The sequence below is a fragment of the Medicago sativa genome, chromosome 7 (assembly GCF_051527215.1).
Source record: "Medicago sativa cultivar Bolivia chromosome 7, Bolivia_mono, whole genome shotgun sequence".
Lineage (NCBI taxonomy): Eukaryota > Viridiplantae > Streptophyta > Magnoliopsida > Fabales > Fabaceae > Medicago > Medicago sativa.
In genome coordinates, this window is record NC_140755.1 from 68,912,689 (window position 1) to 68,940,596 (window position 27,908).

A 27,908-nucleotide genomic window follows, 5' to 3' on the forward strand; every position below is an offset into this window, starting at 1 on the left:
ATTATCAAACTGTGGAAGCGAAAGCGGAGGGTTTGATAATCGTTAATCCATCATCCCAAACATCAATTCATAAAGCGAGAGCGGAGTTTTGATGTTGGAACAAGTGAATCTAGACAATAATTGCAAAACAGTGAAATAGTGTTTGCAATTATTGAGACAAAGAGTAGTTTCAATCCTCTATGCATCTTCTAGTAATCAAGTCAGCGAAATAGGCTTGGTTACTAGAAGTAAACTCTCACCGAACTTTCATCGGAAAGGTGAGGGGCTAAGGGAAACCGGTCTTTAGAAATTAGTGTGTAAACCATGAAATTAGATGTTTAAGTCTTGTCTAGTGAAGGGTTTGTTATTATGACAAACCAATAATCCTAAGGCTCTTTATTAATATTGTTATTTACCTTCAGCAATCAAACTCCTCTTTACTAAGCTTTCTCTCTTCTAATCATTCTTTAAAAAAGTTAATTAAGTTGAACAACTCCCTAGCGGAACGATACTCTTATTTACTACCATTACTTCGATAGGCCGTGCACTTGCGGTTTGGCCCTATCAGGTGGTCCGACGCGGCGGTTAGCCGTCTCCGACGGCGGCGCCGCCGCGGTTAACCCTTTTTATTTTTTTTATTTTTTTTGCTCTTTCCAACTCTTTTCCCCTCCTCTTTCCAATTCTTCCCTCAAAATCTCCAAACAAAACTTACAAAGCCCTAGATCTAGAAAACAAAACGAATCACACTACCTTTGTTCTTTTGAAACGAAGACGGCTGTGGTTCAGTGAGTGTGTGTGTTGGTTCGTGGTGGTTTTGGATCGGTGATTCGATTTAAATGGCTTATTTGCTGTTTGCGGTTTCAGTGACGGTATGAGGGTGTTGATTTGAGTTTGTGGTGATTGATGTTGGATTGAATGGTTTGATGGTAAGGGTCGATTTTGTAGTGTGGGTTGTGGGTGTTACAGGTTTTGATCTGTATGATGTTTGAGTTGTTGTTCTGGTTCGTGCGATTTGTGTATGTGTGGTAGTGACTTTGGATTAAAAAAAGGAATGGAAATTATTGTGATGTGAAAATTTTCCTGCAGGTTTATGCGTGTTTTTGTTGTTTTCTTGATGGAAAAAAATTCCTCTTTTGCTGGTTGCATGGCTTGTATTTATAGAACTGGATTGAGACATCCTATCTGTGAAGACAGGAACAGAAAACTGCCCTGGTTTGGGTTGAAGAAACACGACAGCCTGCTATAAGCTGGCTTTGGATATTTTCTTGGACAAAATTTGGACTTTTGATATAAATAAATAATAATAATAAAATTAATAAACGAATAAATAATAATAATAATAATAATAATAATAATAATAATAATAATAATAATAATAATAATAATAATAATAATAATAATAATAATAATAATAATAATAATAAAAGAAGGACTAAAATAAAAAATAAAAAATTGAGAGAAGAGGGCCCGTCTCGGAACCAAATATGAGGTATTTTAAAATACCTCTCTGCCGAATTTTTCACTGAAAAGTCAGAGACTGGTCAGGGTTAAAGGACACATGTCAGTGTATGAATGTAGGATCCTTAGGTCAAAAATTGGGGTATGACAAACATGAAAATAAAAAGGGCTACATTATAAATGCTTTCCATGCGTTGACTATCTCTTGGAAACAAAACATGTAAATAACATGAAAATAAAAAGGTTGCAGTGCAAATTAAATTGGTTAAAACAGAATTACAGTAAACAAAGCCCTCAAGTGGGTAGATTGCGGAAAAGCTCCTTGTAAACTACATTAGAAATGGTTTCACTTTTATCTATTCATCTCATATACCCTTTACTTGCACGCATATCTACAACATTATGTTCACAGAGACATACAGTGAGCCACAAAACTTTTAATGGTTGCACGACTATCTTTTTTTATCTCTTATTCTCCGTACTTGCATAGCTATCTAACGTGGTTCTCTCACAGATACGTAGACATAGAGTCACGCAATCTTTAATGCTTGTATGTCTATCTATTCATCTCCTATATTCCCCGCTTGCAAGCCTATCTATAATGATTCATTCATAAATGCACATGTTGATCGACACAACTATTAATGAGTACGCGCCTATCTAACAGCTTATAGGCATATTTACCATTGTTTCTCACAATATTTAATGTGTGCACGCTAATAGACACACTACTTCGTTAAGCATTGGAAAACTCAATAATTGCACGCCTACCATTCATTGAGCCATGCAAAATTTAAAGATTGCACGGCTATCATTCATTGAGTCGCGCAAAAATTTAAAGATTACACTCCTAAGATTCATTGAGCCTCACAAAATTTAAAGATTGCACGCCTATCATTCATTGAGCCAAAAAAAATTTAAAGATTGCAACTTACCCCTTATTAAGCCACCCAAAATTTAATGATTGCACGTCTAACATTCGCTAAGCGACACAATATTTAAAGATTGCACACCTACCATTTATTGAGCCACGTAAAATTTAATGATTGCACGTCTACCATTCATTAGAAAGAGAGAAATTTGGAATTAAATACACTTTTTTCCAATGATAGTAATTAACCAAGTTAAAGAAGGGTCAAAATGGGCCTAGAGTGGTTAAGATGACAAAATTTCACACTAAAAATTTTAATAAACCACGAAAAAGATTGCCTCAATTATCTTAAAAAAATTTCATATATTTTATGAATATTATTTAGAGATTGTGATATTTCATTGACTAAAAGTGATAGTTTCTTCATTTTTTTGGGAACCAAATAAAATATTTTTTATAAGTTATATTAGAATACATATTTTAACATGCAGAATGCTCATTTTAAATAAATGGATTGCCTTCCAAAGAATCAAATATTTCTTTGCATATTGCTAGCATTTATATCTCAATGAATCACAACATACACCTATTCTTTTTTTTTTTTTTTAATAACTTACACCTATTCTTCTTTTTCTTTTTTTTTTGCAAACTTACATCCATTCTTCTTGAAGCTAAAAGAGACATGGTGTGACCCTTTAGACAATTCAAAATATATGGCTAGTGGTTACGATTCAATGGCCTTCTTGGTTGGTTTTACAAATGCTTGTCATGAATATTTCTAAGAGCGTGCATGATGGAATACTAAACCAGCAAGAAGATACCAAACACAATATAGTAGAGGAGGGAATGTTCAAAATAGAATTGATAGCAAATTGTGACTATTGAAGAAAATCAGTAACAACCTTTCTAGAAAAATCAATTAGCAATGTCGAAAGTTATTCAATATCAGTTCACAATTCATATAGAAAAAACAATGTCAAATAATCCACAAAATATTGACTAAATATGTCATTGGTAGTTAAACTTACATTAGACAGCCCTTTGCATCAACACAGGGACACTAAATTGGTCGTTCATGACATATTGTCTTGCTTTTGTCATTGGTCCTTACTTATACAAAAGTTGTTCAATTAAGAAAGTAATGATAAAAGGAAAAAGGTATAGCAGAACTTATATATCTTAGCTCAGCAACTTCTCCCACAAATTGACAAAATCCCTTAAATCTTTTTCAGAAAATTCGTGAGGAATTAATTCCCCCAATTGAGACCCATGTTGTGGAAGCTGGAAGGGCACAAAGAAGAGATATAGACCTGCACCCAATCCTTTCGTCAAGTAAATTCCTTGATTGTTCCTCTCACGTATAATCTTAATATAATTAGAGCTACAAAGAAGAGATATAAACAGCATAACAACAAACAGGAAACTCACGTATAATCTTAGTATAATTAGAAGAACATAATCCAAATCTCTTTATAGTTTTATCTCTTAATATAAGAACACAATCCACAATAGGAAACAACATAGAAAAAAGAACAGAGTCCATAATAGGAAACGATGTATAAAATAATAAAACAGTAAACAACATAATAGCAAATAGGAAACTTACGTATTCAACATCCAACTCTATCAGGTAAATTCTATATTGCAGCCGCAATTCATTGATCATCCTGTCCATCTCAGTCTGAGGATTTGGATCGAGAGGAGCTTTAAAGAAAACATTAAACAAATAAGAAAAATTAGACAATGATTACATACGAAAATAAAACGTTAACAAATGATATAAAGCTATAAATGGATTAATACCAATCAAGCAATGGTAGGAGAGCATTGAAAGCAGGTTATTGTGAGCCATCTTTTAACCCAAAACGGAAAAATAATGAAGGCATGGTGAAGAGATGCGTTTCTTTTATAGGAGGTAATGACAGAGCTCGTTGCTCTTTATTTGCCTTGGAAACACGCACCTCAATTGTAACAAATGGAACATGAAGAGTTGTGTAAATTGCTTAAAAAACCTAGTTAAGTGCCTCGTAATGGGAAATATTCATTTAATTAGCATCAACAGATGCATTAAGCGCCTAGGCATAAGTTAAGAGGAATTTGAATTTTGAAAATCGCATTAAATGAGTAGGTTTGCAAGATTTCCCGCTCAAACTAAAGAATTAGGGTTTTGCATATTTGTTTACATTGTAGGTTAGGATTAGATAATAAGGATAAGGATTGTATAAAATCAATTTTAGATTCCGATGGAACTAAAATGGAAGCTTTGGTTAGATATAAAATATTACAATTTTTTAAGGTGTTTTTAAACAAGTATAATTATGTTTTTAGATCCCTTAAAACTAAAATAAAAAAATTGGTTCCTTCAAAAAAAAATTGGTAAGATTCAAATGTCATTGAAGGTTAATATTGAGATAAATGTCATTCAAATTGGTAAGTTACAGTCTCAATAACGTCATTGAGAAATATTGATCAATCATTAGAATCTTTGCAATGAAACATGTTTGATAATTGTAAAAAGAGGAAAAATACATCGTAAAAATATATATAATAATGTCAACAAGCAACATTTATTAGAAGATTTATGTACTAAGGATCCATATCACTATTTTTTATATGAGTTGTGTTATTTTAACATCATATATAGGACAACTTTTGAAACAACCAAAATTTTATAAAGAAAATGATGTATTGACATAAAAACCAAAGCAATAGAGAGATAGATTAAAAACATAGAGCAGTGATATTTTAACAATCATTTTGGTACAACCTTTGAGACAACTTTGTTGTTCTCTCTTCTCATTGGTAAAAAATAATAGAGAGAGAAAAAGGAAGAGAGAATAAAAACATAATGTGAGTATGAAAGAGAAAGTTGTACAAAAATTGTACCAAAATGATTGTACAAATATCATTTCTCAAAAACATATTGTGAGTATGAGAAAGAAAGTTGTCATAAAAGTTGTTAAAATTGTTCAAATATCATTTCTCTTTTTATATAATCTCATTGCATACATAATGTTAATACAAGACAAATTTGTAACTAATTTTTTTTTTATTATCTAATGTAATTACACAATGTAAAAACAATTTTTGCTTCAAACTTACATGACCATTTAATATGTTAATAAAAATAAAATATCAAGAAACAAATTGGGTTCTGCGCTCTTCTCTACCAAAACAAATAAAGATACAATATCCATGGTTAAAATTGTTATAACATTCAACTCTAAAAAACCCGTGCGGCGCACGGGTCAGCGTTCTAGTAGTTTAAAAAGAAGAAAAAACTAACACAATTCAACCCCCCTTCTTGTATTTTTCTCACCTTCACGTATTAGGGTATTCCTTTCCCAAGTAGATCTCTGGAGTCCCAACCCCTCCGCCATGAAGATCTCCCCTCCCTCCGTCATGGAGGTCTCTCCTCCCTCCTTTATGGAAGCTCGTCTCCTCCTCCATGGAGGTCCTATTCTCCTCCGTTATGGAGGTATGTTTTTCCCGTTTACCCCTCCTCCATCTCTTCCTACCTCCACTGTGAGAAACCCACCACCACGCCAACTACCACCAACACGCACATGACCTTAACAACAATAGATATGTTCTTGTCTGATCGGCCGCCACCAAAGCCTCCACCCATTTCCTCCGCTACCATGAAGTCTATTGTGCCGCTAGATCCAGATTTATGTCGCCCACCACCAAAGTCTCCATGGGTGATTTGTTGTTTGATCTATTTTGTGTTGTTTAATTTATGTTTTAATGTTTGTGTTTGTAGGTAACTAGGTGTTTTACGTGTGTTGTATTTTGTTTTGGATCTTGTATTCAAGTTTAGTTTGTATTAAGTGTGTATGTCAGCTGAGTTTTGATGTTTGGAATCACATAAGGTGTGCAGTTCTTTATGAGGCTGCTCCTGACTTCACTTTGTTTGCCTTTTAACAACTGCTTCTTATCCGGTGTGACATAGTGAACAAGATCGAGACCAATTATAGTCGAAATGCGCGTGATGAAGTTGAAAAATGATTTGTAGCTGAATAGAAATAAAGACTGTGGATTCTCGCATTTTCTTTGTCAATATCAATCGATGGACATTGTTGAGGCATTGGTTATTTGGATATGATAGTTGGTTTAAGTCCTCACATTTCTCTGCAAATTTTATGTGTAATTTACATCACAATTTAGTAGACTACCTCTATAGTATTTACTCTTTGAAATTGTTAGGGAATTCCCCCATCAATGTTAACATTATCCCTTTGTAATGTTTTACTCTGTCCTTCCTACAATAAGTGAATCATTTGCAAAAAAAAATATTGTCCCCAAAAAATTGACTCATTTCACTTTTCTTTTTTTGTAAAAAAATATTTTCCCCAAAAAATTGACTCATTTCACTTTTCCATACAACATTAATTATTTTTTTCTTCCAAATATAACTTTAATTAATACTACTTTGATCACCCCCAATTCAATATATTCCACTTTGCATTTATGATAGTGAGAATGCACCAATACTTAACAAAAACAATTAAAATCATTTTTCTCTCTCCTTCATTTATACATTTATCTTAATATTTGTGAAATGAGCAAATGACTCAGTTAATGTGGGACGGAGGGAGTATATTTTATGGAATGATGAAGCTTTGTTTTACTGTAAAAAAAAAGGTAATAAAAAATCATATATATGATGGTGTCAGTGCAATTCACATTGAGGAGAATTTCCATGTCTCCCTAGAAATAGCATAAAGTTTCACATGTAAGATATACTAAATATACTCACATTTGGGACGGGTGGACATCATTTATGTATGTGTGAAAATATACAATAACCCAAAAATTGTATGCAAATATGCATGGGTGAATGAAAGAATAATCTATCAAGATATGCCAACTACATGTAATAATCTATCTTCTCGTTGCTTTTCCTAAGATAAGTTTTTTTTCTTTCTCTCATGCGAAAACGCTCTCCTCTCTCTCCTGCGAACAAGTTTTCCCAAACCGCCTTACCTTTCCCTCAGATTAAAACTCTTCTATCACCATGTAGCCTTCAATTTCTCGGTGGTGCGATGATCGACCTTCCATCTGCACCACCTCTGTGCCTGACTTTTCGGCGGAAGCTCAGGCTGTTTTCGTGGAGGGCCCAGTTCTGTCTGATTGTTGTGCCAGTGGTCGATTGTTCTTCTTCTGAGTTCGCAGTAGCTGGATGGATGTTCTTGGGTCGATCGCCGACGTCGTTGTGACAGTTCTGATGTTGCTCCGGGCTTTTTTTGTGTTAGCCTATTTTTTATGTTCCTCTGTTTGAATCAGTGTTTTGTTTACAGGAAGATATAGTTGGTGGAGTTTTGATCTGGATATTGATTTGTTGTTAATCTTAAATCTGGATTTTCTAGATTTAGGGTCTGGTTTCAAAAAATTTTGTTGCATCTGTGTGGATTTGATTCGCCGGATGTTACTCGAAAGATTTTGGTACGTAGATGCTCCGTGTTGGCGAGGGTAGTCGTTAATCGTACCTTCAGGGCTATTTAATCTGTCGCGGTTGTGTCATAGGTGGACTGAGTTTCGTCGTTAGTTTATTGATATGGACTCCAATGGGATTGATTTGGCTTGAAAGGGCGCTTTGGCTTGCTGTTGATTTTTAGGGAGCTGTTGGACCTTGGATCGTTTATGTGTTGGCAGACTATTCATATGCCTACCTAGATACTCTAAACTCTCACTCTACGTTTTTTTGCAGTTCGGTTTCGTATCCACACGTGGGTTCGCTGGACTGTCCACAGTCGTGTTGTTTAGAGTTGCTTTTATTTACCACTTATGTACTGATTTGTTGTATAACCCGTCAGGGTTTGTATTTGTGGTTATCTGGGTCAGGTTCACGTCCCCCAGTATTGTACTTAATTTTAATTTAATTTAATTTCTACTTTGCTTAAAAAAAATGTTTACAATAATATACCGTGGGAAATTCCAAAAATATTAAACTTTTTATGTGAAGTCCAAATATATTGTACCATCGAGATCAAAGTTAATTAAGGACCAGTTTCCCTTAAAGAAAAAAAGTTATTAGGATAGCTTTGTCAATTTTTATTTTTCATTCTCTTAGATCATTTGAACTATGCATATGACTGGTTTTGTGATTCAATAACTTAACTTATAATCAAATGTGGTTCGACATCTTTCTTTTTTATGATAGAATATGCGATTCACACCTAAAATTCCAAAAATAAAAAACTACAATTGTTTAATTACTTATTTCATATAATTAAAATTAGGAACATAAAAAAACGTTAATATATTCTCAGTCATCCAATAAACAATAAAAATAAAGACTCAAGGAAAAACTTCAAAATAACATACCATTTTATTCCGCATGGTTGTTTTTTTCTTGCCATACCATTTTTGCAAAATTCACATGCAACAATTTATGTTAAGACTAATATAAGTTGTCATCACCCAATTCAATTCAGATGAAGTAGAAAATTATGTTACCTGGCCATGATATTATTTTGGTATAAATCTAAATGCATTCTTCTTTGATTTCCTATTTATTTCCTTTGTAGCCTTCATGTGTATTGAGTTGGAATTCTTAGAGTCATAGAGAAAAATATTAGGAACAAACACTTGAAAGATTTAAGAAATAACATCATATCTATATAAGAGAATAAATTGAGCAATGCAAATGAAAGAGGATAAGTATAAAATTACATTACCTAACCATATGATTATTTTGGTACAAATCTAAACGTATTCTACTTTTATTTCCTTTTTATTTCGTTCATATGTATTGAGTTTGAAATCTTAGAGTCATAGAATTCAAATTGGCCATAACAATGTAACAATAAAAAAAATTGGCAATAAGATTGAAAGCATGCAATTAAAAGAATTAATAATATAGTGGTTTCTTAGTCTAATGATAATCATCAGCAAACATCACTTTCCATCCGACTACGCCTTATTCAGTTTCTGACACTTAGTACTGATGTGACCAGATTCTCCACAGTTGTAATAAACCACATCCTTACTTCTGCATTTGTTTGCACGGTGCCCCGTATTCCCATACTTAAAACAAGCCAAAGTTGGGTTTTTGCACAGTGCCACGACACTCGAATCTCCCCACGTCTCCCCCATTTTGCTCATTCCCACCAGTAACCTTCTATAACGAAAGGTTTGCTATGGTCTTGACCCTTACTATAACAAAATCGAGTATCGAGGGTACTTCTATACCTGTTGCATACAAGGGAATTAATAAAGTTATAACTTGGTCTGACTGGACCGACCTACTATGATACCAACTATGTAACACCCTAACCCAACTAATATTTTTTAAATTAAAAATATAATTAATATTTAAACATATGAGGGTGTCACACATTTTCATCGTTCAAAATTACTTCAATTTAATTATAAATAGTGCAGCAGAAATAAGTTCAAAACAGAGCCACATCATCCTAACAATTAAACCAATCTCTAGTGTTACAAAATCAAAGCATTGATACAAAACGATTCCCAACGACAATAAAAGTTTACGAGAACGACTCCACACCATCCTCTAAGACTCACAACTTCTAAGAATCTTCGTCCTAAGTATTTGTACCACATAAGGGTACAAACATCTAACAAAAGAAGGGGAGTGAGCATACATTCAAAATAATATGGGTGCATAAACATCATGAGTAGATAGAAAACATGATACACAATTAATTATCATCATTTAATAATCACCATTCAATCATCATCATTTAATAATCACAATTCAATCACCATTATTTAATAAACCTCAATCAATCATCATCGTTTAATAATCACAATTGGTCACTCAAAATATAAACATGACAATTATCATTTATGAATTCAAACTCATCAACAAAATACATTTATGTATGCAATGCTCCTAAACTCGACCAAACATGCATGTGGTACCAATCCTACTCACCAATTTTTGATATAAGAGGTATGTTACTGATTTTATCCAACCTATTTTTAAATACGCATCTTCAAATAGACATGACAATGAATGAATGTCACATCATAACTTATCAATATACATAATTAAAAACTCATCATTACACGTCATCAAATAACCCAACATTACACATCGTCAAATAATTCATCATTACACTTCATCAAATAATTCATCATTACACATCGTCAAATAATTCTTCATTACGCTTCGTCAAATAATTCATCTTTGCCCATCATTTAATTTCACATCAATTCAATTTATTATCTAAAACATATTATTTCAAAACATATCAAGTTTGGACACTCATCCTATCATAACTAACATTGGAAGTTAATCTCTTATGGTCTTCATCCTATTACATTTAACCCTACTATTATCCAAGTACACTCCACAGTTAATCCTCAACTAACTGATTTGATTTACTAATTTAAGTTCACTAAAATACCTTTAAACATGATTTTTCTGAATACAGAAAACCAAAATCGCGCCTCCTTCTTCCTCTCAGAGAAGACAATGAAGGTGAGAAAAACACAAGAAGAGGGGCGGGGGGTTGAATTGTGTTTTGAAAAATTCTTCGTTTCTCCTAAAACTGAACACACTGATCAAAAGCTAAGTGAAACAGCTTCTGAAGTGATAATCAGAATCTACACGCAGCAGAATAAAACAGAGAGAGAGGAGAAGAACGACACAAAGCAATTATACCGGTTTATACCGGTTCCTTCCACAATCCGGAAGTAGTCCAGTCCCCCTTGCACTTCCAAGGAGATTTCACTAAGAGTAATATCTGATTACAATTGCTCAAGCACACCTGCAAGAGACTTCCTTTGCTCAAGCACACTTTGCAAGAGTCTTCCTATGCTCAAGAACACAATCAAGAGACTTCCCTGCTCAAGCACAACTGCAAGAGACTTCTAACTAAACAAAATTACACAGAAAATTGTTTAAGGTTGAACACTTGATATACAATCAGAGGTGCTCACAATACAAATCAGATACAGACTCAATAACTTAAGAATTTCTAAAATGAAACTTTGAGACACAGAAATTCTAAGTGAATGCAGAACAATTTCAGTAGAGGTTTGGCACTTGTAATAATGTTGTGAGTCTTTCGTTCAGCATTACCAAATCTCTAAGTCTTCACTCCTTTATATAGAGGTGTGAAACAGACGTTGTGAAATTGCCAGCACATCAAAGAGTCGTTGTTGAAGCTTGATCTTTCACCAATGATCTTTTGCCTGATTTGGTTGTTGTCCTATGAAGAACCAATTTGAAATCCATTCCCATTGTGAAGGAACATCTTTGCAGGCAAGCTGTTATTCTGGAGCTGTTTTCTTGTCCTGTAGCGTGGACACAAAACAGAGTAATGGAGAAGGTGGTTGTACAGTTCGTACAAAGTACAATGTCAACGCTTTTTGAAGATAAGGTTCTAATGCCTTCAAATCTTCACCAAAATGACCGTTGCAACCATCGACTAGTCTTCTGTAGTGTTTTCGAATCCAATAAACAGCTTTTGAAGTGTTGATCTTTAAATCTTCAGCTTGTGGTGATAATCAGCTTCTGATGAGCTTCAGCTTCTGATAAAGTCGCTTCTGAACTATCTGTTTCTGATGACTATTCACTTCTGAAGGCTATCCGCTTCTGTTGACCTTCAACTTCTGATGACCTTCAGCTTCTGACGACTTTCAGCTTCTGATGACTTTCAGCTTCTGATGATCTTCAGGTTCTGATGACGTCATCATTCTTCAGTAGCACTTATGACTTCAGATGCACTTCTTTTCAGATGCTTTCAAGCTTCCTTTTAGTCCATAGCTCTCTATTTGTTCTTCAGAACCTTTATATGATGTAAAATTTTAACTATGGTCCTGTACACTTGAACAAATATTAGCTAGTCCAATTTACAATTTTTAATACCTTGTTATCATCAAAACTCTTTAAGGTTCATTGTTAAACACATTTTGTTCCAACAATCTCCCCCTCTTTGATGATGACAAACAATAGTATTTAAAATTGATCAATTGTTGTTAATCTAATTAACAAGTTGACTTTGGGGTTCTGAGGTTTGTAAGCTCAGAATCTGAGGTTTGTAAGCTCAAACTCCCCCTGAGTCTGATAGTCTTTAAGGTGAGGTTTGTAAGCTCCCCCTAAGTTCTATCCAGGTTAATTAAAGGCCAAATACCTCCCTGGGTCCTTTAAGTTTCACGTTTGTAACATATAGGTCCTTTAAGTTTCAAAGGTTACAGATAGGTCCTATAAGTTTCTAAGGTTTCAGATAGGTCCTTTAAGTTTCGAGTTTGTTTCAGATAGGTCCTTCCTATCAACCTCCGTTAAAGACCTATCTGAAACCTTAGAAACTTAAAGGACCTATATGTAACCTTTGAAACTTAAAGGACCTATCTGTTACAAACGTGAAACTTAAAGGACCCAAGGAGGTATTTGGCCTTAATTAAATTCATTTAGCGCACAATAAAAATATCAGAGCTTTAAAAATTGAAAGAATTAACTTATAGAAGAGAAGAATGGTTCAATTAATTTTATTTGAAATTTGATACTCATTCTTTCGTTCATAGCTTATACCTTTAAGGTAAAAATGATAGAAGTTTTTCAAAATAATTTTCAAATATCATTAATGGGGCTCAGAGCCTTTAAATACTATCACATATACTCCCCCTTTTGTCATTATCAAAAATAACAAATAAACATAAAGGACAAAAGGATTTGAGAAAAACTCAAACAAGAAGAGAGTATAAATATGATCAGAACCTATAGTCTTATCAATAATATAATCAAAGCAAAAATAAATCACTAAATCAGAGCAATGAATGTAAACAAAAATATTCAGGCATTGTTAGTCAGAACCATTAAGAATTCAGAAGCAGTAAGAAACGTAAGACAAGAGGTATTCAGAAGCAAGAAATAGAAAAAGATTAAAACAAACAACAAACAAAAATAAACACTAAGGTGTGCAACTAAGGTTTGGTTTGCAGTTGTTTCATCATCTTCTCCATTTCTTCTGCTTGCTTCTTCAACTGTTCTTCAAGAAGTTGTTGCCTCTGGAGAAGAGCCAATTCCCTTGCCTTAGCTTCTTGCTGTTGATGTGCCATCTGCTGCCTCAGAAGCTTGAACATTCTAGCTTCTCTTGTCATATAGTCAGCTTCTGAGTAGAATGGCTTGTTTGAAAGAAGCAGCCTTGAACTTCTCTTGGCTAACTCCATATCATTCAAAAATTTCCTTACAGTAGCAGCCTTGATTCTGATGCATTTCCTACTTACAGATGCTATCAGATCAGTAGCTCTTTTCTGCAGGGATTCCCATTACTCTTCATAAGCTGATGACAAATCAATTTCCCATCTATGATTAACCAGATGATGTACATCAGAGAGGATCTTGAGTAGCTCAATGTCAATGTACTCAGATTCCAGTATGTTCAAGGGTGGTTGTTCAAGAATTTCTAGGTCTGAGGATTGGTCAGAAGCACTAGGGGAAATGTCTTGAACAAGGTTAGGTTCTGGAATGGTAAGATGTTCAGCTTGGGTTGAGGATGATGGTTGGTCAGGATCAATGTCCATGGGAATGTATTGGGGAGAGGATTCTTCTGGTTGTGGTTCAGGTTGTGGTTCAGTATGCTCTGGTTGTGGATTAGATTGAGGTTCAGTTTCAGGTTCAGTGTTGGTTGGTGGTTGTTGTGGTTAAGTTTGTTGAGTTTGAATGTTGGGTTGGGGGTCAATGTCAACTAATTGTGATTGTGGTTGTGGATGTGAGAAGGGTTTGTGTGGTTCTGGTGTTTGTTGTTGGGGGCTTTCTAAAACAACTTTTTCAGAAGCAACTGTTTCTGGGGTTGTTTCAGAGGCTTTCTCTGAGTTAAGTTCAACATTTTCTGGTATGATCATGTTGAGAGGTTGAACGTTGAGAGGTTGGGAATGATGGCAAAGTATACTATCAATGACTTGGTCTCTCCTTACAGCTATTTCAGCTAACTTTTCATTGATAATATGACCCACTAGCTCATAAGTGCTTGACTGAGAAGGTTTTGTGTTGGTCTTGGTTGATGTTGGATGGCTTTTTACTGTTTTTCGAAAAAGAAGTCCTATGGGTATATCATCATCAGAATCAGAAGATGATGATAATGGGGTTTCTAAGGAAGTTAAAGGAGAGTCACTGGATATCCCATGTATTACCGGTTCTGACTGTTCAGCTGTCCTCTTCTGATCATCTTCAGTAGTACCAGGTATGTTAAGAAGTTATGAAGCCTCTGTCATGACCATCTCTTGAAGATCAGAAGCAATCTCTAAAGCTTTTCCAATAGCTTCAGAAGCAGTAGTAACAGCTTCTGCTTTCTCAGTAACATGAGGAAAGTCCTTGGTCCTCCTTACTGCTGGCTTCCTCTTCTTCTTTGGTATTGCAGGTTGATCAAGAGCAATACCAACATCCAGGATCAACCTTGAATCCATGTCTTCAATAGCTTCTTCAATTGATGGTACTGAGGAACCACCAATCTTGAGCTTGTCAGAAGCAACTTTTGCTTTCTTAACAGACTTTTCAACCTCCAGATACTCTTCTGCAGTCATCTTCCTCTTTGATTTTCTACCTCTGGCTTGTGGCAGTGCACCACCATACATCTCCTCAGGTACATCTTCCAACCTGATTCTTTCATTGGTTGCCTCAAAGTGCTCCTTGATGTAGTACATCTGCACATCAAGAGGATCCTTCTTGCAGATACGAGGAAAGTCTTTCATGAGATCAGACTTTGCATTGGATTCATTCAAATCAGTTTCAAGCTTGGTGACCTCACTGATTAGCTTCATATTTTTGAATGTATGAGCATTGATGAACTTCCCAGTCTTAGTGTCAAGTATCTTATCTGTGAAGGCTTCAACTCTGCTTAATCTGTCCAAAACTCCTCCTTGATAGAATATTTCTGATAAGAGCCTTCCATAAGGAACCCAGGGTCTATTTTGCAGTTGACTCTGTTTCAGACACTCTATCAAGTACTTGAACATGTATTTTGGCACGTTCACTTTTCCTTCTTAATGAAGTGCTGGAGAAAGACTTTCTGTGCCAAATTGGGTTTATCATTCCCACCACATGGAAGCAAGTTTTCATTCTGAATCTTCAGAAGCAGCTTCTTATCCATGCTTAGCTCAGAATACTTTCCTGCCTGCGTGGAGTTGTACAGAGCCAAATTCACTTTCTCTTTACAGATGCGTTCTTCAGCAGTGCTTGAAAGATCAATTCCAGAGTATTTCCCAGAAGCTTCTCTACGGAGTACAGCTTCTATCTGCCATTCTGCAATGCTCACTGGAATACCACAAATACTTGACCTGATTTCAACACCGGTAAATGGCTCAAGTCCCATTTCTTCTCTGGTTTTCCCTTCCAGTTCTGGATAAATCAAAACCATTTGACTTTCTTCAGCTATAGACGCAGCTTTGTCATACACCTTAGCTCTCACCCAGAAGTGTCTAACCAATGCTTCGTATGACGGTCCATTCAACATCTTGAAGTAATGCATAAGTTCTTTCACTTCATAGTAGCTTCTGATCCAACACTCATGGAAAGCGAGTGATTCAAAATCCACCGGATTTTCTATTTGAACCTGTAGTTCCCACTCTTCCAATTTCATACTTCTTCCTCTGTAGTCATATTCAGGAACCTTTCGTGCTGTAGATTCTGAAACTCTTGAACTTGATGATGCCATTGATGATTGAAGAAAATTTGAAAAAGATGATGATTTTAGGGTTCTAGGGTTGAGAGGATGCGCTTACTTCGCAAGAGGTTTGAAAGCAAATGTGTTTGTTGTGAGTGAGTAGTGTGTGAATTGACAAAGTGTAAGAGTAAAAACGATTGCAATTCAAAAGAGACAAACAGACATAACATTAATGACAAATTGGGGGCGCGTGAAAGTACTTTTCAAAGCTATTAAATCATCATTGCCCTTTTAGTTATACACCAATTCAGACAGCCCACGTCAGACACGTTAAGAGTAACTACCAAGTTAGTGGGCCAGAAGTTACCATAAAAAGTAACTCCCAACGTTTCCACTAACTCTACTATTCAGAAGCATAAAATCCAGCTTCTGGACTTCAGTTGCTGACGTCATCATCAGAAGCGAGTTTTCCTCAGAACCTTAAAAAAGAGCTTCTGATGGACTACTGCTTCTGAACTAACTTCAGAACCTAAAATCCTATTCAGGAGCAAGCAAACATTTAATCAGACACAAAGTGCATGTTCAAATTTTTCTTTATAAAATCAAACCTTTCAACAGTTAAAGGCTTAGTAAATATATCAGCCCATTGATTTTCAGTATCAATGAATCGTATATCTAAAATTCCTTTTTGAACATAATCTCTGATAAAATGGTGCTTGATTTCAATGTGCTTAACTCTTGAATGCAAAATTGGATTTTTAGACAAACAAATAGCAGCAGTATTATCACAATAAATGGGAATACTGTTAGCAATTATCTGATAGTCTTCCAACTGATGTTTCATCCAAAGTAGTTGTGTACAACAACTTGCAGCTGAAATGTATTCTGCTTCTGCTGTAGACATAGCAATATTTGTTTGTCTTTTGCTAGCCCAGGATATAAGATTATCACCCAGAAATTGACAATTGCCACTGGTTGACTTTCTTTCAATCCTATCACCAGCATAATCAGCATCACAGAATCCAATTAGCTTATAATCTAAGGATTTCCTATAAAGGAGTCCAAGATTAGATGTTCCTTTCAAATACCTGAAGATTCTCTTGACAGCAGTCATATGAGATTCTCTAGGATCTGGTTGGAATCTTGCACACAAGCATACACTGAACAAAATATCTGGCCTGGATGTAGTGAGGTATAACAAAGAACCAATCATACCTCTGTACAGCTTCTGATCTACTTTAGCTCCTTCATCTTCTTTGCTCAAGGTGCACGTAGGGTGCATTGGAGTGTTCATCACTTTACAATCTTCAAGCTTGAACTTCTTCAGAAGCTCCTTTGTATACTTTGATTGATGAACATAGACTCCATCTTTGCATTGGTTAATTTGAATGCCCAGGAAGAACTTCAGCTCTCCAATCATACTCATTTCAAATTCATCATGCATTAACTTAGAGAATTCCTTGCAAAGAGATGCATTCGTAGAACCAAATATTATATCATCAACATATATTTGCACAACAAGAATATCTTTCCCAAGGGTCCTTCTGAAGAGTGTTGTATCAACCTGTCCTCTTTTAAAATCATTTTTGATTAAGAAATTACTTAGCCTATCATACCAAGCTCTGGGAGCTTGTTTCAAGCCATATAGTGATTTCTTCAGTTTAAAAACATGGTCAGGATATTTGATATCCTCAAATCCATGAGGTTGCTTAACATAAACTTCTTCTTCAATGACACCATTAAGAAAAGCACTCTTGACATCTATCTGATATAATATTATGCCATGATTAACTTCATAAGACAGAAGTAACCTGATTGCTTCCAATCTTGCAACTGGAGCAAATGTTTCAGTGTAGTCAATGCCTTCTTGTTGACTATATCCTTGTGCAACAAGTCTTTCTTTGTTTCTTGTTACTTCTCCTTGCTCATTCAACTTGTTTCTGAATACCCATTTTGTTCCAATAATGTTCTTGTGCTGAGGTTTGGGTACCAGATCCCACACATCATTTCTTTGAAATTGATTCAGCTCTTCTTGCATAGCTAAGATCCATCCATCATCTGAAAGTGCTTCATCAACTGTTGTAGGTTCAATCATTGAGATCAGTCCAATCATTGATTCTTCTTTTCTGAAGTATGATCTTGTTCTTCTTGGACTATCTTTGTTTCCAATGATTAATTCCTCATGATGTGAAGACTTGTGCTTGAATGTGTTTCTGGGAGGATCTGCTTGATGTGAGCCATCTTGTGCTTCATCAGAATCTGCTTCATCTTGCGCTTCTGATGTGGGTTCAGCTTCTGGACTTTCTTCAGATTCAGCTATCTGATCAGGTTCTAGAGTAGCATCAGGAACCTGTATCTCTGCAAAACTTTCACCTTGCTTTGAAGTTTTATCTTCAAGCTCTTTGTCATCAAATTTAACGTGCATAGATTCTTCAACACAGAGTGTCTCTGAATTATACACTATGTATGCCTTTGACCTTTCAGAGTAACCTAGGAAGATTCCTCTTTGGGCCTTGGCATCAAATTTCTTTAGGTAGAGCTTGTTATTCAGAATGTAACATGTACATCCAAATTGATGAAAGTAAGAGATATTGGGTTTCCTTCCTTTAAAGAGTTCATATGCTTTTTTCTCCAAAATAGTCTAATATAGATCATGTTCTGGACATAACATGCTGTATTCACTGCTTCTGCCCAAAAATGTTTTGGTAAATTGTTTTCATGGATCATGGTTCTGGCCATTTCTTGTAAAGTTCTATTCTTTCTCTCTACAACCCCATTTTGTTGTGGAGTTCTAGGAGAAGAGAATTCATGGACAATTCCATGTTTTTCACAAAAAGCTTCAAATGGCTCATTTTCAAATTCTCCACCATGATCACTTCTGACTTTCAAAATCTTTGATTCTTTTTCAGATTAAATTTGAATGCAGAAACTACTGAATACATCACAAGCAACATCTTTACTCTTTATGAATTTCACCCAAGTCCATCTGTTGTAATCATCAACAATGACTAATCCATATCTACTTCCATATAAGGATGCAGTACTAACTGGTCCAAATAAATCAATATGGAGTAGTTTTAAGGGTCTGGAGGTTGAAACAATGCCTTTGGTTTTAAAAGATAATTTCACAATTTTTCCTCTCTGACATGCACCACAGAGTGCATCTGAATGATAGTCAATGTCTGGTAGCCCTTTGACAAGTTGTAACTTACTAAGTTTAGAGATTAATCTCCAGTTAGCATGTCCCAACCTTCTGTGCCACATCCATTTCTTATCATTCACTGATAGAAGGAAAATCACCTTCTGATCAGCCAGTTCAGAAAAATTGATTTTGTAGACATTATCAACTCTCTTTCCCTTGAACACAATGGATTTGTCTTCCTTGTTGATTACAGTACAGTTGGTTTTCTCAAAAAGCACATCATAATCATTATCACAAAATTGACTAATGCTCAAAAGGTTATGTTCAAGACCATCTACCAACCATACATTATTAATTAAGGTAGAGGAATTACCAATAGTTCATGTACCTATGATCTTGCCAGTTTGGTTGCCTCCAAATTTCACACTTCCTCCTTCCTTCATGGTTAGACTGAGGAAGCTGGAATTTTCTCCTGTCATGTGTCTTGAGCAACCGCTGTCTAGGTACCATGATTTTTGCTTTGGTGTTGCTCTTAGACATACTTGCATCATTGACATTTTCAGATTTAGGTACCCATTGTCCTATGGGTCCTGAAAGGTTAGTACTTGAGGTTTTACTCTTCACTTCCTGTACCTTGTGCTGTGAGTTGGATTGCTTTTGATTAACCATCACCTTAGGTTTTGGTACTTCAGAAGCAGTAACTGTCTTCTTCTGAAACTTAGACTTCAGAACCTCAGATTTTGGTTTCACCAGACTCTGAGGAACATGTTCTGATCTTTTCAGGATCCTGATCTTTGAAGTTTTGGATTCAGATTTAATCATAGCCTTTGGCTTAGAGTTCTTTGGCTTTGAAGTAATCTTAGCCTTAGAGCCAGAAGCTTCAGGTTCTGATTGAACAACAGTTTCCAACTCAGCACCTTCAGGTACAAAGAAGGTTTTCAGACCTTCCTTGATGCATTCACAACAAGATTTGAGATTGGTTTTCTCACGTTTAACTTCTGGAAAACCAATTCCTTTGCCATTGTTCTTGTAAATGCTATAAATCTTAGAAGCCACTCTGCTTCTGTCAATGCCAGATATGATAAAATCTTCAAGAGCAATTTCATGGTTGCTTAAAGGTTTTTCATTACACTTTTCTTGTAGCTTCTGACATAAGAACCTGAACTGATCTTCATAAGTTTTACACATGAAGTCAAAGCCCCTAAGTCCTTGTTCAGAAGCTTTCAGATCCAATAGAGTTGATTTTTGTTGTTTTACCAAATCAGCATATTTTTCTTTTAAATCCTTCAACTCATTGGTTCTTACTTCAAAATGTGTAAGAAGTTCTTTAAGTGACTCAACAAGTTCATTTCTGGGAATCTTAGAATATACCTCATTTTCATCTTCAGAATCTAATTCTGATCCAGCTTCTGAAGTTGCTGTGGCAACTAACCTAACTGCTACCTTTGCATCTTCATCATCTTCCTCTTTATCAGATCCTGATTCACTTCCCAAATCATCCCAGGTTGCCATTAAACTCTGTTGGAACAAAATGTGCTTAACAATGAACCTTAAAAAGTTTTGATGATAACAAGGTATTAAAAATTGTAAATTGGACTAGCTAATATTTGTTCAAGTGTACAGGACCATAATTATAAAGTTACATCATCATTGGTTCTGAATGAGCAAATAAAGAGCAAAGGAAATGAAGCTTAGATGATTCTGAAGGCAAAGCGCTCCTGAAGTCAAGCTGCTCCTGAAGAAATAGCGCTCCTGAAGTAAGCTGCTCCTGAAGAATAGTGCTTCTGAAGACAAGAGGTACAGAAGCCACATCATCAGAAGCTGCGTCACCAGAAGCTGCAGAAATCATATCATCAGAAGCTGCATCATCAGAAGCTGCCTCATCAGAAGCTATTTCACCAGAAGCTGAATCTCAACTGAATTTACAAAAGATTCAAGATTTGAAGAATTATCAATGCAAAAGCTGTCTATTGGATTCGAAAACGCAAACAAAGGATTAGTGGAATTTTGCAACGGTCATTTCAAAGGTGTTTGAAGGCTTGTGCTTGCAATTTGGACGAAAGCGTTGACATTGTACTTTGTACGAATTGTACAACCACGTTCTCCACTACTCTGTTTTGTGTCCACGCTACAAGACAAGAAAACAGCTCCAGAATACAGCTTCGCCTGCATAGATGTTCCTTTGGATAAGGAATGGATTTCAAATTTGTTCTTCATAGGACAACAACCAAATCAGGCAAAAGATCATTGGTGAAAGATCAAGCTTCAACAACGACTCTTTGGTGTGCTGGCAATTTCACAACGTCTCTTTCACACATCTATATAAAGGAGTGAAGAATTAGAGTTTTGGTAATGCAAGAACGCTAAACAAAAGACTCACAAGATTTTCACAAGTACCAAACCTCTGCTGAAATTGTTCTGCATTCACTTAGAATTTCTGTGTCTCAAAGTCATATCTTAGAAATTCTTAAGTTCATTGAGTCTGTATCTGATTTGTATTGTGAGCACCTCTGATTGTATATCAAGTGTTCAACCTTAAACAATTTTCTGTGTAATTTTGTTTAGTTAGGAAGTCTCTTGCAGTTGTGCTTGAGCAGGAAGTCTCTTGATTGTGTTCTTGAGCAAAGGAAGTCTCTAGCTTGTGTGCTTGAGCAAAGGAAGTCTCTTGCTTGTGTGCTTGAGCATTTGTAATCAGATATTACTCATAGTGAAATCTCCTTGGAAGTGCAAGGGGGACTGGACTACTTCCGGATTGTGGAAGGAACCAGTATAATTGCTTTGTGTCGTTCTTCTTCTCTCTCTCTGTTTTATTCCGCTGCATTTAGATTCTGATTATCACTTCAGAAGCTGTCTCACCTAGCTTCTGATCAGTGTGTTCAGTTTTTAGAAGAAACGAAGAATTTTTCAAAACACAATTCAACCCCCCTTCTTGTGTTTTTCTCACCTTCAAACTCTGCTTGATCTGCTTCTTGAATTTGCTTGGTTTGAACGTTGACTTCTTTGACTTGTCCTTTGACTTCTCCTTCTGAAGATCAGGATATTCAGCAATAAAGTGTCCAGGCTTCTTACAGTTGAAGCATCCCTTCTGATCTTCTTTCCTTGAGCTTCTGGAGTTACTCCTTCTTGCTAGAAACTTTATGTTCTTCTTGGACAGATACTGAAGTCTGTTGGAGAGCATGGCCATTTCAGCAGCATCTGGTTCAGAATCTGAACTTGATTGTTCTTCCTCTTCAGATTCAACCACTTTGAGAGCTTTTGATGACTTGCCTTTGGAAGGAAGAGCTATTGATTTACTCTTCTTAGTAGACTCATGTTCATTAAGACTTAACTCATGAACTTTGAGAGAATTAACAAGATCTTCGACACTTAAAGTGTTTAAATCTTTAGCTTCCTCAATGGCAGACACCTTTGGTCTCCATCTTGCAGGCAAGCTTCTAAGTATCTTGCTCACATGGTCAGAAGCAACATAACTCTTCTTTAGAATTTGTAGTCCAGAGACTAAGGTTTGAAACCTTGAGTACATCTCCTCAATAGTTTCATCATCCTTCATCTTGAATAACTCGTACTGATGTACAAGCATGAGAGCTTTAGTTTCTTTGCCCTTTTTGCTGCCTTCGCAGTTAGAACAGAGAGAAGCAAACATAGCTTTAGCAGTGGATTTGTCACTCATCTTCATGTACTCTGCTTTAGGTATGGCAGTGACAAGAGCTCCTCTGATAATGTGATGCTTCTTGTAGAGTTTCCTCAACTCAGGAGTATGTTTCTTTCTATCCACATCAGCTCCTTCTTCATCAAGGTCTAAGCCACTAACACCATCTTCTAGAATATCCCATAGTTCTTCATCTAAGCTCATGATATAACTATAGAAGTTGGTTTTCCACCAAGAAAATTCTTCAGCATCTCCGTTGAACTTTGGAATCTTTCCAACACTAGATTTCTTGTCAACATTGTAATCATATGCAACACTTTTGTTGTTGTTGCCATATCCATTTCCAGAAACAGATTCGTCAGACATGTTTTTCTCTGATCTTGGACTGTTACACTATTAGGTGTTATCAACAGAACCAAGGCTCTAGATACCAATTGAAGGTGAGAAAAACACAAGAAGGGGGGGTTGAATTGTGTTTTGAAAAATTCTTCGTTTCTCCTAAAACTGAACACACTGATCAGAAGCTAAGTGAAACAGCTTCTGAAGTGATAATCAGAATCTACACGCAGCGGAATAAAATAGAGAGAGAGAGAGAGAGAGAGAGAGAGAGAGAGAGAAGAACGACACAAATCAATTATACTGGTTCCTTCCATAATCCGGAAGTATTCCAGTAACCCTTGCACTTCCAAGGAGATTTCACTAAGAGTAATATTTGATTACAATTGCTCAAGCACACCTGCAAGAGACTTCCTTTGCTTAAGCACACTTTGCAAGAGTCTTCCTATGCTCAAGAACACAATCAAGAGACTTCCCTGCTCAAGCACAACTGCAAGAGACTTCTAACTAAACAAAATTACACAGAAAATTGTTTAAGGTTGAACACTTGATATACAATCAGAGGTGCTCACAATACAAATCAGATACAGACTCAATAACTTAAGAATTTCTAAAATGAAACTTTGAGACACAGAAATTCTAAGTGAATGCAGAACAATTTCAGCAGAGGTTTGACACTTGTAATAATGTTGTGAGTCTTTCGTTCAACATTACCAAATCTCTAAGTCTTCACTCCTTTATATAGAGGTGTGAAAGAGACGTTGTGAAATTGCCAACACATCAAAGATTCGGTGTTGAAGCTTGATCTTTCACCAATGATCTTTTGCCTGATTTGGTTGTTGTCCTATGAAGAACCAATTTGAAATCCATTCCCATTGTGAAGGAACATCTTTGCAGGCAAGCTGTTATTCTGGAGCTGTTTTCCTGTAGCGTGGACACAAAACAGAGTAGTTGAGAAGGTGGTTGTACAGTTCGTACAAAGTACAATGTCAACGCTTTTTGAAGATAAGGTTCTAATGCCTTCAAATCTTCACCAAAATGACCGTTGCAACCATCCACTAGTCTTCTGTAGTGTTTTCGAATCCAATAGACAGCTTTTGAAGTGTTGATCTTTGAATCTTCAGCTTGTGGTGATAATCAGCTTCTGATGAGCTTCAGCTTCTGATGAAGTCGCTTCTGAACTATCTGCTTCTGATGACTATTCGCTTCTGAAGACTATCCGCTTCTGTTAACCTTCAATTTCTGATGACTTTCAGCTTCTGATGATCTTCAGCTTCTGATGACGTCATCATTCTTCAGTAGCACTTATGACTTCAGATGCACTTCTTTTCAGATGCTTTCAAGCTTCCTTTTAGTCCATAGCTCTCTATTTGTTCTTCAGAACCTTTATATGATGTAAAATTTTAACTATGGTCCTGTACACTTGAACAAATATTAGCTAGTCCAATTTACAATTTTTAATACCTTGTTATCATCAAAACTCTTTAAGGTTCATTGTTAAACACATTTTGTTCCAACAGACAAGCCTTCCTTTAATTCTTCCTCGCGCCGCCCCTCTATTTCAATTCCGATGTAGCCAAAACAATGGGTGGTGCGACGATTGGTAGTAGCCACCCGCACCACCTCCTTCTAGATCTGCCGGAGGCCGTGTTGTCGGTTGGGGATCTCTGGTGTGGTGGTAGTTTGCGGTCTCGTTGCTATCACGAGGTGGGGTTTCTAGCACCGCCTGTTGGGACTATTTCAAGGGGCCTCCAGCGAGCTTGTCTGCTCTGTCGTGTGGACCACTCTGGTTCGTTTTAGATCTGCGGTTTCTCAACCCAAACATGTGATTCTACTCACGGTGGTGGTGGGTTGCGGCCACTCCGTTGTTATGTTAAAATCCGACAGTGTCTGTTTTAAAAATAAAAAATAAAAAAACGCAGTTGTGGCTTCTCAATGACGGTGGCTAGTAGGCCTTCGTGGTTATGGATTTGCAGAGTCGATCTGGTTGATGCAAAGGTAGTTCTATTACTTCAGTTCAAACCTTCACTTACGTCGTCAAACGTGGTTCTTTTGCAACCCTTGATATCTAATTTTATCTGAATATGTTGAGATTTGCAGTTTCTTGTGTTGGGGCCGAAGGTTGATTGGAGTAGGTTGGGTTCGTGGTCATCAACGTTTTCAAAGTCGGTTGGTTGCGTGACTAAATCCAGACTGTATAGCCAGAATTGGCGTGAAGAATTTTATGTCTCTTTGATAGTAAATGGTTGGGGAGGTGATGAATCGTGAATGGTTTCTGTGTTGGAAGACGATTCATACGCAAACTTAAGATTCGCCATTTAAAGGGTCGTTTAGCTTGCTGCCATTCTTGCAGGGAGTTGAGGTACATGAACCGCTTCAGTGTTGACTGAGTTTTCAATCACCGATCGCAGACCTTTAATTAGTTTTAGGTTTAGTTAGAGGTTGATACACTTGTGTGTTATTTTCAATTTTTGTATCACCCATTTGGGTCGACTTACACACTTGTGTGGTTTTGCTGGGTCAGGTTTATGCCCCCCCCCCCAGCTTTTTTGTATTGTTTTCCTTTTTTTAATAATATTTATGAGCATTTTGACAAAAGATTTGAGTAGGATACCAAATTAGTTGGGAGCCACTCTTTTTGATGTCATTTTGCTCTTGCATTATCAAAAAAAAAAAAAAAACCTTTAAACCTTATACTCATATCCCAATTTAACATGATAAGAACTAAGTCTCTTGATTACTCATCATTTTGATTTATCATTTGAAATATATTATTTTATAACTAACACACACTCGCCATCATTCAACACTACAACCACTACTCCCACCCAATTGGCCTACATATTAACAACATCGTATTTTTTCCTTAAGTCAACAACATAAGTTGTCTTGCGACTTGGGAACATAATTCCTCCCTTTGCGACGTCTTTTAAGGCCTCTTGAATCTTCATTCATGGTCTTCCCAAGATCTTCAAAAGACTTCAAATGTTTTGTTTTTCCGATTTGCATGATTTCTTCTTAAATTAAATTAAATTAAAACACCATAGAATTGTTATGTTTAGGAAAAAACTAGAATTATATGACTCGATTAGAAAACATTACAAATATCCCGAAAACCAAAGGCAATTGTTCCAATACTCCTTCATTCTGGATTAAAACTAACTTAAAATGATTGAAAAATACGCTAACAATAACATAAGATAACATGTCATCACGATGCATCATTTATCTTTATAACATGCATTGTGTAATTACTCCATGTTTTTTTTTTGTATATATATGTTGTATTTATATTATGACCTCTACTATTGTGATGGATTAGTTTGAGCGACTTAGACATTAATAGATTAAGTTACATAGAACTCGCGATAAAAACTGAACCATAGAAGAGAAATGATTTGGATTGGTGACCAAACACTTTTGTATTTGGTGTCACCGGGGGTTCTCTAGTACCCAACCAATGTTGTCTTTTAAGTTCAGTAGAATCCTAAGGATCTTTCTGAAGTTATCACTTCTTCATTTATTTTGGGTATATATTTTTTTTTTTGTGTGCTTTGAAGTTGCGCCTTTCCAAAAATCATATTCAATCTTATCATCATTTTAGAAGAGAAGTTGAAACAAAAAATTACTCAAACTTAATGAAAGTATGATCATGTCTAAAATTTTAAATCTTTTTTAGAAGTTGATTAAAAAAAAAAATACTGTCGCTGTTAAAAATCAGGGTGCAACATAAAATGAATTGCTATATCAAAGACGACACAAGACAATAAACAATTAATTGTATACACTTTTTATTTATCATTTCTTTTAGAAGATAACAACCCCTATATTTATATTCCCTAAAAAAAACCTATATTTATATTAAAAAAAATTAATGTAAGAAAAATATAAAGTTAAGTGAGAAAAATTACAAAAGTAGGAAAATTATGATATAATATATAAAATAAAAGGCTTAGAAAAAAGTATTAAAAATCAAATTTTCAACTTAAATGTTAAAGAAAATTTGAGAGAAATACTAAATATTATTATGTAAATATATAATATTTAAATATAAAAATTAGATGAATAAATTGAATGTCATGAAAAAATTTCAAAAACCAAGAGAGAATAAGACAATCAAATAATATTATTTTTGGTCTTGTGGAGCCAAAACTGCTACAGTTGCAAAACTTAGGGGCGCGGTTTTGTAGTTTTTTTTATTAGGGGGTCAAAATCTCAACTTTGAAAAAGTTAGGGGGCAAAAAATGATATTAAGCCTTTATTTTTTTACCATCAGCTTAGAGTACAACGGCATAACTACACATTCTTTAAATTAAAAAAAAAACAAAAAAGTTAAACAATTGGGGTGCTAACCCAATAACAAGATGAAAACTTATGGAATATTCTAGGTGGTGTTTGTGTACTCTTTTAGGTATGGTAAAAATACAAAATCATGTAAGCACATAATCTTTTTGGGTGATCACTAGTTTACACTTACATATTTTACCCACACACTTTCGTATTTGAGGAGCTGTACACCTTTTATGTACACAATCTTCATCGTGAAAGCAACTCATATAGGCTGTTGTAATGAAGAAAGATAATAAGATAATGTAACAAAAATACGATAAAATATCGTGTACAGAGTAAAAAAGGAAATTTGATAAAAACGGCTTACCTTCAATATTGACTGCAACAAGAATTAGAGAAAGAAAGATAATAATAACATAAACATACTTGACAATTTCAACCATATTCACCCCGTTTTCATATAAGAAATAGTTTTATCACTGAATAATTTATAAAACACATGCTTTCCATACCTTAAATAAGTATATTTTAGCCCTTATGGAGATTTAAAAGCCATTCTAATATTATAATATTTATTAAATGTCTCTTAAGTATATTAATGTTTTC

General features: G+C 35.4%; 1 long non-coding RNA gene across 8 annotated transcripts; it reads right to left on the reverse strand.

Annotated features, from left to right (window-relative positions):
• Positions 1-3,284: 3,284 nt before the first annotated feature.
• On the reverse strand, positions 3,285-27,818 carry LOC146908020 (uncharacterized). 8 transcript variants are annotated; one of them, XR_015018057.1, is made up of 6 exons: positions 27,670-27,818; positions 27,490-27,573; positions 8,636-8,863; positions 4,112-4,269; positions 3,915-4,012; positions 3,285-3,618 (listed from the first exon to the last, which is right to left on the reverse strand). It is a non-coding gene; the product is annotated as an uncharacterized LOC146908020 (long non-coding RNA). The 8 variants fall into 8 exon arrangements; XR_015018056.1 differs by lacking the exon at positions 4,112-4,269; XR_015018060.1 differs by lacking the exons at positions 3,915-4,012; positions 4,112-4,269.
• Positions 27,819-27,908: the final 90 nt, after the last annotated feature.